The sequence below is a fragment of the Falco cherrug genome, chromosome 17 (genome assembly GCF_023634085.1).
Source record: "Falco cherrug isolate bFalChe1 chromosome 17, bFalChe1.pri, whole genome shotgun sequence".
Taxonomy (NCBI): Eukaryota; Metazoa; Chordata; class Aves; order Falconiformes; family Falconidae; genus Falco; species Falco cherrug.
In genome coordinates, this window is record NC_073713.1 from 2,777,434 (window position 1) to 2,790,482 (window position 13,049).

The following is a 13,049-nucleotide window of genomic DNA, read 5'->3' on the forward strand; positions in this document are numbered from 1 at the left end:
CAAGACCCTTCTCTCACGTCCAGCCCTTCCTAGCCTCACACTTTGCGTTTGCCTGCTAAGCTGGGAGATAGTCTCCCTTAGCCTGTGGCTGCAAACTCAGTGGGTGATGCCGTGGAGTGAGGAGAGCAGGAACCAATTCCTTAAGGGGCCATCTCAGAGCCTTCCCTGGCTTTTCCTCCCATCGCAGGGAGAAGTGCCCCTGCCTAAGTGGAATAAATTGGTACAGACCATTAGCAGCGCAGGTCCTTCTCTGGTGGGGGGGAGGGAAGGGGCTGTCAGCACTGCTTTGGATACAAAGCAGCCAGCCACGCTCTGGCTCCTTCCTCCCGCACCCCGTTGGCCTCCTCCTCCTCCTCCTCCTCCCTCTCCCTGTTTGCACGCTCCCTCCCTCTTTCACTCTCTTTCTTTCCCTTAACGCCACGCTGCAGAAAGGCAGACCTGGGGAACTGGAGGTCCACAGAGGCAGTGGAGGAGGAATGCTGTTTCTTTGCGAGTGAAAGGAGGAGGCAGAGAGACAATGAAGGAGTGTCTTGGTTGCTGCCTGGATTAAGAAAGCATACATAATAATAATAATAAAAAAAAATCTGGACCCAACAAACGAGGAAAAAGGGAGGAGAGGAGGAGGAGGAGGAGGTTGCTGGGGGGAGCCCACTCCAGTGGGTGAACAGCCGCTTTGAATCGTGCCTCTGTTCCCAAGGATTAAAGCATGAATGGGAGCAGCTTCCCAGCCACGATGGAGAGAGAAGGCGGTTCAGGCTATGGGAATAAGGTAACTCTTGCCTCTTGCCGGCGTTGCATGGCTGAGCTGAGCAGGACAGAGATCCTTTATGCACAGGGCTGGGTGTGTGTGTGTGTGCATGTGTGTATGCAGCGGGCAGAGAGTGGGAGGAAGCAGGAAAGACTCCAAAGCGATTTTTCTACCCCTCCCAGCGTATTTAAAGAATGCAGAATGGGTCCCGGGGCTGCAGTGCTGGAGATCACTTGGCCCCCGCTTTTTCAGGCTGGGTGCCTGAGGACACCAAGCTGCTTTGCCTGGGGAGGGCTGGCTGGGTCGTGGGGAAATACACTTGTGCCTTGCCTCCAGGAGCACTGTGCTCCCAGCCTTGCCCCCCCAGACCTGCACCTGCTCTGGGGCTCCCCTCGTGGGCTTGAGCGCAGCTCTGGGGGAAGCTGCGTGGGGACTACAATGGCCCAGCGCCCTTCCAGCCCGCCGGTGCATCCGTGCAGAAAGATGGGAGGGAGGTGAGAGGCATCTGAGAGAGTTGCTTTTCTCTTCCCGTGGTCATCCTCTGTCTTTTCTTTGCAACAGAAAGGGATGGGATTTAGTAGGAGGGGGAACTGAAATCCCTTTCATTCGTGCCAGCAGTGGCGAGAGCCAACTTTGAGGCTGCTTAAAGAGAAAAGCTTTCAGAGTGCTATCTTTTTGGAGGAATAGGAGATGGCTGAGCGATGCTTTGCCATCTGAGGAGTGATCTCTGTGTTGTGTTGTGTTGTGTTGTGGGAGTGGGTGGAGATGAAAAATAGTGATTGGAGGGGGGGGCAAGTCTGTGGTGATCGATGGAACTACCCACAAATGATGCTTTCCTTTTCCCTGCTGGGCCTCTTGCTGACTCAATTCCTGGGTCGCAGACCTGAAAGTCCTGATTTCTCTCAGTCAGACCAGAAGGTGCAACTTCAAATAGTATTGGGAGGTGGCTTGGCCCAGACGTTTGGGAAAGCACCGTGGAGAACCTGATGTTTACAGCTGTGGAGCCCATATCCTGTTAATCCCAGCACGTAGGGGTCTTGGCTGGGCAGCCCTCACTATCTTTGGCAGGATCTTGCTGCTGCAATATCCATTTGTTCTGTGCTCTCCATCAGATACCCTCTCCTCCTCTTGCTTTCGGGGGGTTCTTGGTGGGTCTTGGCATGGGGCTAGGAAGCATTTGCTTTGGTTGCTTATATAATGACGTGTCAGAGGTCCCCAGTTTTGTGCACACGGTGCAGAAAGTCATGAGCCCCAGTGTGCCATCAATTGACGTAAGAGCTTGTATGCACATCTAAGGAGCTTATGGTCCAATGTTCTGGACTGGAAGAGACTATGCAGTCTGTTGCATGGGTCCATACGTACTTGTCTAAATTGTTAGTGTCCCTGAGCATCTACAGTGAGGTGTCCTTAACTTGTGTAAATGAGTGGGGCTGGGTGCGTTTGTGTGTGCACATAAATATGGAAGAAGGGCTGTGTAAATGTACAGGGGAGCTTCAAAACATTCTTTTTTTTTTTTGGAGTAATTCTCATAACTCACCCAAGATTCATCTTACTTGCCTGGTTCGTGTAATTAGTTCTTCTCTGTACAGAGATCCCTAATGCAAATTAATCAACAAAGATTTGGCTAGAAGGTTACATTAGCTGGGATTGCTTGGCTTACCCGACAGAGTTAGGATCAAAAAGATGTAGGAAAATGGAGGCACTCGGGGAAGGAGGGTAAAATATCTTCTTTCTGTATGTAGCACCCAACTCTGTTTTCTGTGTCAGCTTTAAAGTATTGTGGAATATGGAAGATGTTCTGGTAAAAGAATTGAATAATTAGCCAGTGAAAAAGAAGGATCTCTCTCCCGGGAGGGAAATAGGGGCCAAGAGCTCTGGAAATGGCCAAAGCCAGCAGGACAGTGCGCGCTACTAGAATGGAAAGGTAGCTGATCAATAGTTTTATTTTCCTGGCTGATTATGTATGGGCATGTGAAAGAGGAAGAAAAATGAAATCTGTGATGTTGGTTCTGAGTACTTTCCCATTTCAGGCAGCTGAGTTATAAATCCCTCGCTGCACACACACACACGCACCCCAGACATTCCTAGTGAAACGCTGTCAGCTTCTCTGTTGGAGTACTGTGAACTTAGTCGTTAGCAACGTAGCAGCGGATTTAATGAGAGCTGGCTCACTCCAAGCAGGGCTGACCAGAGGAAGATGCAGGAGAGGGGACCCAAGTCTCGTGTCGTTTCGATTCCCTAGGACAGCAGAGTGAGAGGGCATCGGTAAAGGTCTCCTGCCACATGCATATGTGGGCAAAGACACATTCTGTTCTCCTGTGGCTTTGTGCTCATCCCAGCAGTGTCTCGCAGAGCTCCAGTCAACTACAGCAATGCCTGGATTTGCTCTTTCCTCCCTTGACCTGCAGCGTTGTTCTGCATCTTTCTGGCTTTTGCTTTGCAACTGTGCACCTTCTGAGGCAAGAAGAACAGTGTGTGCCTCCAGCATGCAGGGCCTTGTCGGTTTTTAGCATGCTCACAAATGCTGCATCTTTCTGGCAAACAATTGCTGTAGCTAGGAGATGTGGCTGACCAAGAAATCTTCCAGTAACTAAGTGGAAGCACATGCTCTCCCCTTGCGCGAAGCTAGCTGCTCAGTGTCAAAAGAATACCTTCTGAAAGGAAAACCGTGCATCTGCCCTTTTAATCTTTTCCAGCACCCTCACGTTGCAACAGCAGAAACCTTGGGAAATGAAAAGAACTGTCTTTTAAGGGATGCTAGGGCAAATGTTGCAATTCATTTTTTAGTGTTTCTTGGAGACTTGCCTTTTGCAATGCTTTTGCTCTCTATTGCCCTTGCTTTATTTCTACTAGCCCAAAAAAAAGTTATGCAAAAGCAGATTTTTCTCAAAACCCAGTGGACACCCTTGAATCCATAGGAAGACAGGGATATGGTCCTTTCTTGCATCACTGCGTTTTGTCTTGCAAGGATGAGCAGCACCAGAGGCTGCCTGGCTTCCAGGGCTTAACAACAAGATCTCTGACTTCTGAGGATGCAGCAGGCCTTGGTCAGCATCTTTCTCTGTGGGTGATGCTCTCTGTGGCTTTCTCACCCTCCACTTTTTCTACAGCCCTCCACTGCATGCAGCAGCCTTGAAAAGTTAGGTGGGCTGTAGCTGTAAGTCTTGTTTGGGGTTAGGGCTGAAGGTGCATTTGGAGGGGCTTCAACCCACCTGAAGGCAAAGTGAAGCAGTGGCATTGGAAGGGCTCTCTGCAGTGTCTTTTTCATGGGTCCCTGTTCTCTGTGACATGTTGTCTTTTATGCTTTGCTTGTGGAGATCCTGAATTGGTTACCTACCAGTGTTTTGCTTCTCTGGTGGCAAGAAAAGTGATTTTTGCCAAGCCCAAGGTCTGAAGAGCAAGGGTAGATTCTCCCTCTGTCTCCTGTGAGCCCCAGCTGTTTGTGTTTGGGTTGGCAAGTTGACATCAGGGATGGATTCACCTTCAGAAGTTAATAAGGGCTTTGCTGAGTGGAGATCATAGGGTGTGGCCCATAATTAATCTTCGTATCCCAATCTAGACACGTGGACCACCCCCAAGTGCTCTAAGTAATACAGCATATTAGTCACTATTGAATATATCCTCCTACATTTTTTAATGGGAACTCCACGCCTCCAGGGAACCAAGGCACCGAGAGGCTGAGGAAATAACTGAGAACAATTCGCTGCGCTAGGGAGCAGATCCCTGTCCCTTGCAGTGCTAATGGCTTTGTCCCACAGATTCAGCCAGTTTACTCCTCCTCCTGTTCTTGACCATCTCCATCTGCGGATATGTTAATTGTACCAAGTGACACTTTTCAAGGCACATTGGTTCAGAGGCTCATAAAATGACTCCTGTGCAGTGAGCTACCTTATGGCTACCTGTGCTGTGCCTGGAGCACGCTTGCACAGGCAGCTTTGTGAATCTGTGGTTTCCATCCTGGCCGGTGTATAGAAGTGTGTGTTCTTCCCCGTGTGCAGCTGTGTGCAGATGCACACGTATCTGTGTTTCTGTCTGAGAAATGCCCTGTCCTGCCTGAGTACCACGGAGCCTTTAAGCAACTTGCCAGCTGCAGCAGTACCTGAGAAACCCCTCCAGCTATCCTACCCATATGAGCCATAGGGAACACAATGCGATATGCTTGGCAGTGACAGCAGAATAAATAGGAAGTGCTCAAAATTCCCCTCCTGCCTTGCTCTGTGCTATTTTCCTAAAGACGGGACAAGAGCTAAGCTTTTGTACAAAGCTTCCTGCGCTTCTTGTGCTGTTCTTTAAGAACAGGTGATGTATTAGCTTTCAAACGGTGTGTTACTGCACTGGTCACTGTTGGCCCAGCTCCAGCCTGTATGCTGCCCTGGAATGCTATTTATTGTTAGTTCTTGAGACGTGGTTTCATACTCCAGAGTCCTTGGTGCTGTGAACATCTAGTCTCTGCGCTGGAGCATAGCATGTAAGTAAACAGGATAGACAGAGAATATGCTGCATGCTTGGTTTTGATGGAAGGGTAGCCAAATGCTAACAAGAGAAAGGTGATTGGCCTGTGATCACGTAGGGAGTCCCCTGGCAAGGACTGGGAACCCGAAGAAGAAATTCTGCCAATTAGAATGGGACAGTCATCAGAAAGGCACTAAAAAAACCTGTCTGAAATCTCTGGGGAGGGGATTCACATCTTCACGTCATGATTGAGAATTCTCTCTGTTCAGCTCTGGGCTGTTGCAAAGACATGCATCCACTGCAGAACCCACAAAAGAGAGATGTCCGCTGACCCCTGAGTTCCTTCCACAGTGTCTGCTGGAGACTGGTTATCCTCTCTGAAATTGCAACAGCTGGTGCCCTGCTAATGCGATGTGGAAAGTAGAGTTCAGACTCTCCTTCCATTCCTGCCCTGTGCACTCTAGACCAGTGGGCTGGGCTGTCAGAAAAATTTGCTCTTCTGCACTCTCTGCCATCTGGGAACACTGTCAAAGCCCAGTGGACAGGGAATTGAAAGGTGTAGCTTGGAGAACAAAGTCTGCTTACCCCCCAGAAAGGTGGGAACCCCTTTGCTTAAGTGCACTGAAGATGCAGATGTTCAGCGGTATAGGAAAGAGAAACAGGCATTTCCAGGGTGCAGCACATCTCATCTGAAGGCATTCAGCTAAAACAGGCCAAATGAATTCTCCCCGTTAATGATAAAAAGAATCTAGCCAGGAAGCTCTGCTCTGGGGATCTACCCCTATGGCACTGCCCGAAGCAGGGATGGGTGTCTCCCACCCCAGGTCCTTGCGGGTGGACCCTGCAAGGCCAGCGCAGCTCTCATCTAACCTGTTTTGAGTGGGAATTCATCTGGAGCCAGATGTCTACAACTGCAGCTGCAGCACAAAGGTCTCCTCCTGGCTAGCTGGAAGGTCTCCCTCCTCCAGCCTCTTGAATGCCACACATTATGTTGTGTGGGTGGCAGAGCCCCAGTTTCTCCAGTGCCACAGCCCACTGTGGCTGTGGGGGCCAGAGTTCATCGACAATGAGATACACTTCACTTTCTGATGGGAAAAAGGGGCATGGGATTTGTCTCAGCTGCCTTGCTGGATGTCATTCTTAAATGCCCTAGCAGTTTCTTCCTCCGATTTGGCATCTGAAAGACAAAAGAAGGCTAATCCAGAAGAAATACCTCGACTCTGCCTCACCTTCCATTCAGCTGGAAAGAGACCAGGAGCAAAAGGATGGATGCTGAGGCTCTGCTCTGGATTTCATGAATGGATGAATGTAGAGACGCAAGTGGGGATTTTGAGGGGATTTGGAAGCCTGCTTGAGGATTTGTCTGGCATGCAAAGCATTTATAATACTTCCAGCATTATCATAACATAATGCCAGCATGATTTGGGGCCCACTCCAGCTCTCAGTGAATAAAAAGCCTAACTCCTATCACTATCAGTGGGAGAGGGATCCCACTTTTGATAAGTTGTAGTTTTGCATACCCTGTCCTCTTGTCCTGGTGGCACAAAGCAAAGACTAAGACGCTTTTGTGTGCTGCTGTAAATGAGTGGCTCCGATTGCATATGTGTGTGGGTGCTGAGCAAACTGCACAAGTAACACTGCCTCGGAGCAGCACACCATGGCCTCTTGCAGAGAAACACAGTGTGACAGTGGAGTGGGTGCCTGGGTTACCTCCCCCTGGGCTTGTCTATAAATACCACCTTGGTGCTGAAGTGTTCTGGCTAAACTCCTTAGACTTCATCCTTTGTTTTTCCATCTGTTTAGCAGCTTCTGAAGCTAAAGAAGAAATGTGTTCCAATGCATTTCTCTTTACGCAGGTGGCCTTGTGAGGGCCAGGACTGTACTTACTGGGGGCTGCATGGGAAGGTCCTTGGGGGAGTCCACCTTCTCAGGGAATGAGCAAAAGCCAGCAGGTGCTGGGGAGTGACATTGCTCTGGCCACACAGGACCAGACTAGGTGACCATCTATGATTATTCCATCTGAATCCCACAGACGGTGAGACGGAGAGTAAACCTGGAGCTTTGTTGAGACACTGGTGGCCCTGCAGTGCTTCTGGCTAGTGCATCCAAGTGAGCTTTTTCCAGCTTCAACTCATGTCTTCCCCATCCAACCACAAAAACGTAGTGCCACCCTTGTATTGATGCAGCAGTCCTATGGTAGGCAATAATACCACTGTCCCAAGGCCCTCAGCTCATCCCCACACAGAAGCACCTCAGAGTGCTGAACTTTTTTTTTTTTTTTTTTTGAGTGTTTTTGAGCACTCCAGTGCAGTATTTGAGGCCTTTTTTGCAGTCTGCACTGATGTGCTTTGCTTATTTTTAGAGTGGCTCACAGTGCAACAGGAGATACACTGAGCTTGCACGTTTCCTCCTGCTTCCTCCTCTCTCTCTGTGCCTGCCCATCCAGCCTTGCACGTCGTCAGCAAAGGAGTAGCACTTCTGGAAGGATTTTTTGTACGTGTAGATGAGGAGCAGCACTGAAAAAAATCATTCATACTGTTTCATTGGATGTAGGAGCCATCGTCCAACCCAAGGCAGCTGTTACACAGTCCTGAGCAGTCCAGCACTTCCACACTCAGATTCAGACTGAATGGAAGGGAAGCATAACTTTGCTATTTTGTGTGAGCCCCTGCATGCCTGCTGTAGCTAGATGCCTTCCTGGTATGTGGATAACTCTGCGGGGGCCTGTGACAGCATGCTAGATAAGTCACTGATCCTGTGGGCACCACGTCACTTCCCATGTCCTCCTTGCCCTGCCATCCCCCTGTCCCTGGGGGGGACTGTCACTGCAAGCCTAAAGGAAAGGTTGGAGTTTGTGGAGTGTACAGGAAGGAGGTGAGCGATATTGTGCCGTAGCCATTAACGAGGTACATTAACCAGATGATGAGGGAGCGGCCTGACAAGGTTGTTAACTCCTGTCCCTCACCGTAACAAAGCTGTAAAGCCCTCCAGAGGGATCGAAGTGAGAGCAGCACTGCACTCTTCTCGGTTCAGTCCAGGCTAAGAAAAGAGCAGCTTTGCAGGAGGAATTTTGTTAGAGATTGAGTGCAGTACCTGGAACCTATTTTGATTCATGAATAAGTTGACACTCCTTCTGAATAATAGATGCACATGATGGTTGCTGAGAAGCAGATCTGTGAGTGGGCTGGGTCTCTGAAGGAGGGAGTGAGACATACGGAGCAAGCTGCAGTCCTGTTCTGGACTGGGAGCGTGCTGGATGCTGGAAGCCTGGCAGGACTGTGTAGGGATGGTGTTTGGATGGTGAACAGGCATGACTAACACGGGGGGGGTGCTTGTTTGGTCTTTTCATGTCTCCTACAGTCAGTATAGACCACTGCCCAGCTCGGGCTCCGGGGCTGAGGAAGATACGTGTTTGTAATGATGCCACTTATCTGCCTCCATGAAGGGCTCGGTGTGAATATGTGAACGGGAGGAGAATGATGCTATGACTAAATCCTACCGCAGTTTCTGCTGGGGGTCAGCAACCCGTGATGTGTGTCTGCCAGGGCAAGCAGGCAGGTTTGGGACAGCACAAAGCAAGGCTGGACGCTGAGAGCTGGGGCTTTTTGGGGGAGGCATCAGCTGTGCTTAGATTAGCAGGGTGTTTTAAGATGCTGCCTCACGCAGTGGTACTGAGAGGCAGCCTCTTGCTTCCTTGAGAGACAGGTTTCACCTGACTTTCTAGTGGCACGTTTTGCTTCTAATTTGGGAGAGAGAAGTATAATCTGGCACAAGCCTGCCACCCTTGAAAGGCTGCCAGACAGTTTATGGCACTCTCTGTCTGCATGCTCCCTACAGCCTCGGTGAGGTACAGGAATATTCTCTCCTTCCTATCCTCAGCTCTTGCAGTAGCTGCAGGGATGTAAAGCCCCAGGAGAGGCTGACTTTGGCTGTGTGACGTGGGGTTGTATGGGCATTCAAAGGTTTATTCAGATGGGCTGTGATCCACTCGGATGAACGGCAGCTGGTTATGGAGATTAGAGCTACAGAAGTCACTACTAATGAATAATTCTTCCAGTGTCTTTCTTATAATAGTGACACATCCACAAGGCGTGACTCTAACATATTCATTTTCAGAGTGTGCAGCTCCTGGAATGACCTTCTGTGAGGGTTTGAAAGTATTTGTTTCTGTTTGTCAGCTAGATGAGCTCATTTCTGGCATTATTTTTACTGGGGAAAAATTGCAAATGCTAGAATTAGGAGCACTGACAAGATTGGGCGGAATTTGAGTGGTAAGGGTGGGATTAGGAGCACTGACAAGATTGGGTGGAATTTGAGTGGTAAGGGTGGGGGCCAGGACAACTCTACCTGCATGTGCGTGAGGTGTCCCTGCAGTGGTAGGCTCTTTGGGCGGTGGGAAGCTAGAATATGCTAGCTTGGCCTGAGCGGTGAGATTCAGGTGTGGCAGGAGACAGTTCAAAGAGCCTGTTGAAGCCACCCTGTTCAGCCCACCGTTGCGTGGCTCGGTTTGAAGGCACATCTACTTTAGACAGAGTTAGTTACTCTAAGTTATTAGTTCAGCTCTGAAATTCTCCAAGTGCTCAGCCAAAAGCATTGAGAAGGGGGCCTGGCAGGCATAACTGTGAATAAAATTACTCTAAAATGAATCCCTTGGCAGCAAGGTGGAGCTGTCTGGATGCTGGAGGTGTGGATACTATCTCTGCCTCCAGCCTGGCAGACCAGCCTCAGGAAGAAGCAAAAACGGCAATAAAAGGTGCCGTTCTATAAAAAAAGCCCAAAGGACAGCAGGAGGGGGAGCTGCCAATTTCTGCCCTTTGTGCAGGAGCAACTGTCCATGGCACTGTGAGGATACCGGAGTTATTGTCACCGTAATCGTGTGAAGAGGTGCTGGGGTCAGGAAAACAGTGCACACAGTAAACCTGTTGCTGCTGAATACTTCTGGGGTTTGCACCAGAAGGACCTGTGTGGGGGAGGGGTGCTTTGTCCTGTAGAGCAGGGGCGCTGAGCTGTCCCCCTGCCACTGCCCCGTCCCCTGGCTTTGGGAAATCTGACAGCCGCGAAGCCTGTGGTGGCAAAGGATTTGTTACAATCCTCCGAAGCCGTCACCCCACACATACACCTCCTTTCTTCCTCCAATTTATTTTTTAATAATGCTGCCAACATTGTTTCTCATCCCTGTCCGTGTGCTCGGTGCTCTGCCTGGCAGTCCTTTTTGTCTCGCCCAGGCACCTCGTACCATACCGCTCTAATGGGAAGAGACTCTGGCTGCTGGAGTAACAACTCATCCAACAGCCTGAATCACTCTTGTTACAGACCAAATTGTGAACTGTGCAGCAAACCCAGGGCTGAGACCCCGGGTTGTCGGGGGAAAGGGGTTGTGGGATAGGCGAGTGTTTGCATTCAGGTTGGGACCAGCACATGCACTCCTCAGCCGCTAACGCTATGGCGCACGTTCAGCTTGTAAGTCTTGGGATGCTTCCCAAAGCAGCGTTACATTGGGTGGATGTGGGAAGGTGGAGGATCAGGGAGTCCGGGGAAACCGGTTCAAAAGGGAGCCTGCAGAGGAGGCAGAATGAAACGAGGTCTTCAGTCTGCGCTGAGAAAATCACCACAGTCAGAGAGCCTGAAAGAGGAAATTCTCTTTTTTGTCAACATGACAGCGACTCGAAGGAGCAAGTGTGTCAAGATGTCCTCACACACGTGCTGCATCCCCCATTTTCGTAGCCTGCATTCTGCATTTGCCAGGACGCCCTAGTCCCTCGAGCTGCAAAAAGGCTTTAGAGCTGCGTGCAGCTCTGAGTCCTTCTGAGTCCCGGCAGCGCTGATTTCTCCCTCTCTGTCTCGACCATCGTTACTATTCTGGCTCATTATCAACATAGTCAAAGAGTTTAGTAAGTCTTGTTTTTAAAGATTAGTCATCTGCAGGAATGACATTTGAAAGACTTGACAGTTCCAATCAAATGACAAGGGCTGCTCTTGTGCTTGAAGATATTTGTTTAATTAAAAGAAGGTAAAGTCAACCTGACTAATTAAGTGTTGTACATTGAAATACAGCCTAGGAAAGTACAGATGTGGTCCTAGTCACTTGAGGAAGCTACCAGGCTGTCGTCGCATGGTTGAACAGGCCTGAAGGGAGTGTGATGGGTCTGTGCCGTAGCTCTGTTGATAACCCAACGTAACTCTGTTCCCTCCGTGGGCAAGGGATGGCCTGCCTCTCTGTCCCTGCCAGGCAAGGTTGGTGACAGTCGTAATAATAAGGATGTAATTTACCTGGTTGATTTGAGATGCACCATAATTACTGCATGATTACAATATTCTTAGAGCAGCCATTACAAAACCCTCCAGGTTCTCAGAGCTCCCCAAGGACTTGTCTCGCTCCTCACCTTGCAAGTCAAACCCTGCAGGGTAGTCTGTCTGTCCGTCAGTCGTGCCTGTGTCTCTCTTTGTGACAGATAACGCGTGCATGCTTTCGGCCACCTGTGGATTAGAGTTCCCTGGCGCTGAGACACTCTGCGGGCCAGAGGGAATATTTCCTTATGTCCCAACTAGTTTGGTGGCAGGATGGTGCTTGGCCAAGCCGGTCAAGCTTCTGCAAGTGGTGAAGATGGTCTTGGAAGTGGCAGGGGCTGGTGAGTGGTACAGGTGGGGAAGCTGGGCAGCAGGGAGAGGCACTCGTAGGTGCCTGTTTCCCTGTGTGAGCTGCTTGTTCACTGCTTTTGTGAGTTGGGCTGTGAAAGTGCTGGCTTAATTCTGTCTCCAGCTTTTGTTTGGCTTCTCCATTTCTTATTCATATGGAAAAGATCTGGGCTGGGTTTGGCCCTTGGGTGATTCTAAAATTAGGAGAAATGACCTTCCCCAGGCATGCACACCAGGCCGCCAGGTTGGTGTGAGCGTGCTTTGCCAGCACCTCAGGCATCAGTGCCTGTGCCATTTCTGTATTTAGCCTGTGAGCTACTTGAGCCTTGTGATTCCTGTCCAAAAGCAGGCAGCTATTTTCATCTCACCTCTAGAGCAAGCTGAGGTGCAGGTGAGCCAAAAAAACTAAGCCACGGGGAAAGCCAGAGTCCGAACCAGGCTTAGATTGGAAGCTGGACAAACTGGTAGATTTAGCCCGTGCCTTTCCCACTAAGAGACAAACCAGGAGCCAAATCTCACCTCCTCGGGCAATGCTGGAACAGCCCTGGGTTTATTGGGTTGGCATACGGGATTTTTATGCTAGTAGAAGAAAAGAAATAGTTTCCTTCCAAATGCCTCTCAAATGGAAGACAGGCCGTGTTATTCTGACACGTCAAAGGTTCCTCGGCAGGCAAGAGCCTCCGTGTTCACTGTGGCAAAAGGAGGTGAAGGAAGAAGGACGAGTACCCCACCGGAGGCCCTGTGCGCTTCCTTTCAGCAGGCACAGTAGGGTTAAGAGACCCTGGAAGGGACCAGAAATTGAAGGGGGATAATTTTAAAATGACCTTCCTGTTTTCAAGGAGAAGGTTGTGTAGGTTTGTGGCTGTACTAATGGACTGCAGAACTGCAAGCAGCGATTGATTGTGTTGTAAGCTGCTGAATTATAGTTGGGCATTTGCTTTATCATTCCTGATCCACCACCACCCCCCCTTCCCTTTCCATGCCGTAGCATGAAAGAATCAATGTTAATCCCTCAGTCCCATTAGTGACTTTTGCAGAGGTCACGGGCTGTCGGACTCTCTGTGCCCTGTTTGACCACACAGCACTGAGTGGGGCTTAGGATTTGAGCCTCATCTCTTTAAAGAAGCCCTCTAACGGGGATGGAAGCTGGGGATTTTCTCCGTAGGTTGGTGTAATGGTTTTGGCTATGATTTCTTGACCGACTGCTAACCAG

At 49.8% G+C, this 13,049-nt stretch overlaps 1 protein-coding gene across 2 annotated transcripts in view; it reads left to right on the forward strand.

The window, feature by feature from the left end:
- Positions 1-304: 304 nt before the first annotated feature.
- The window catches only part of B3GAT1 (beta-1,3-glucuronyltransferase 1), a 40,244-nt gene continuing 27,499 nt past the window's right edge, over positions 305-13,049 (forward strand). For both annotated transcript variants that reach the window (XM_005440217.3, XM_005440216.3), the window contains exon 1: positions 305-769. The gene's annotated coding sequence lies outside the window, so the exon portion shown is untranslated. The remainder of the gene's footprint in view (positions 770-13,049) is intronic.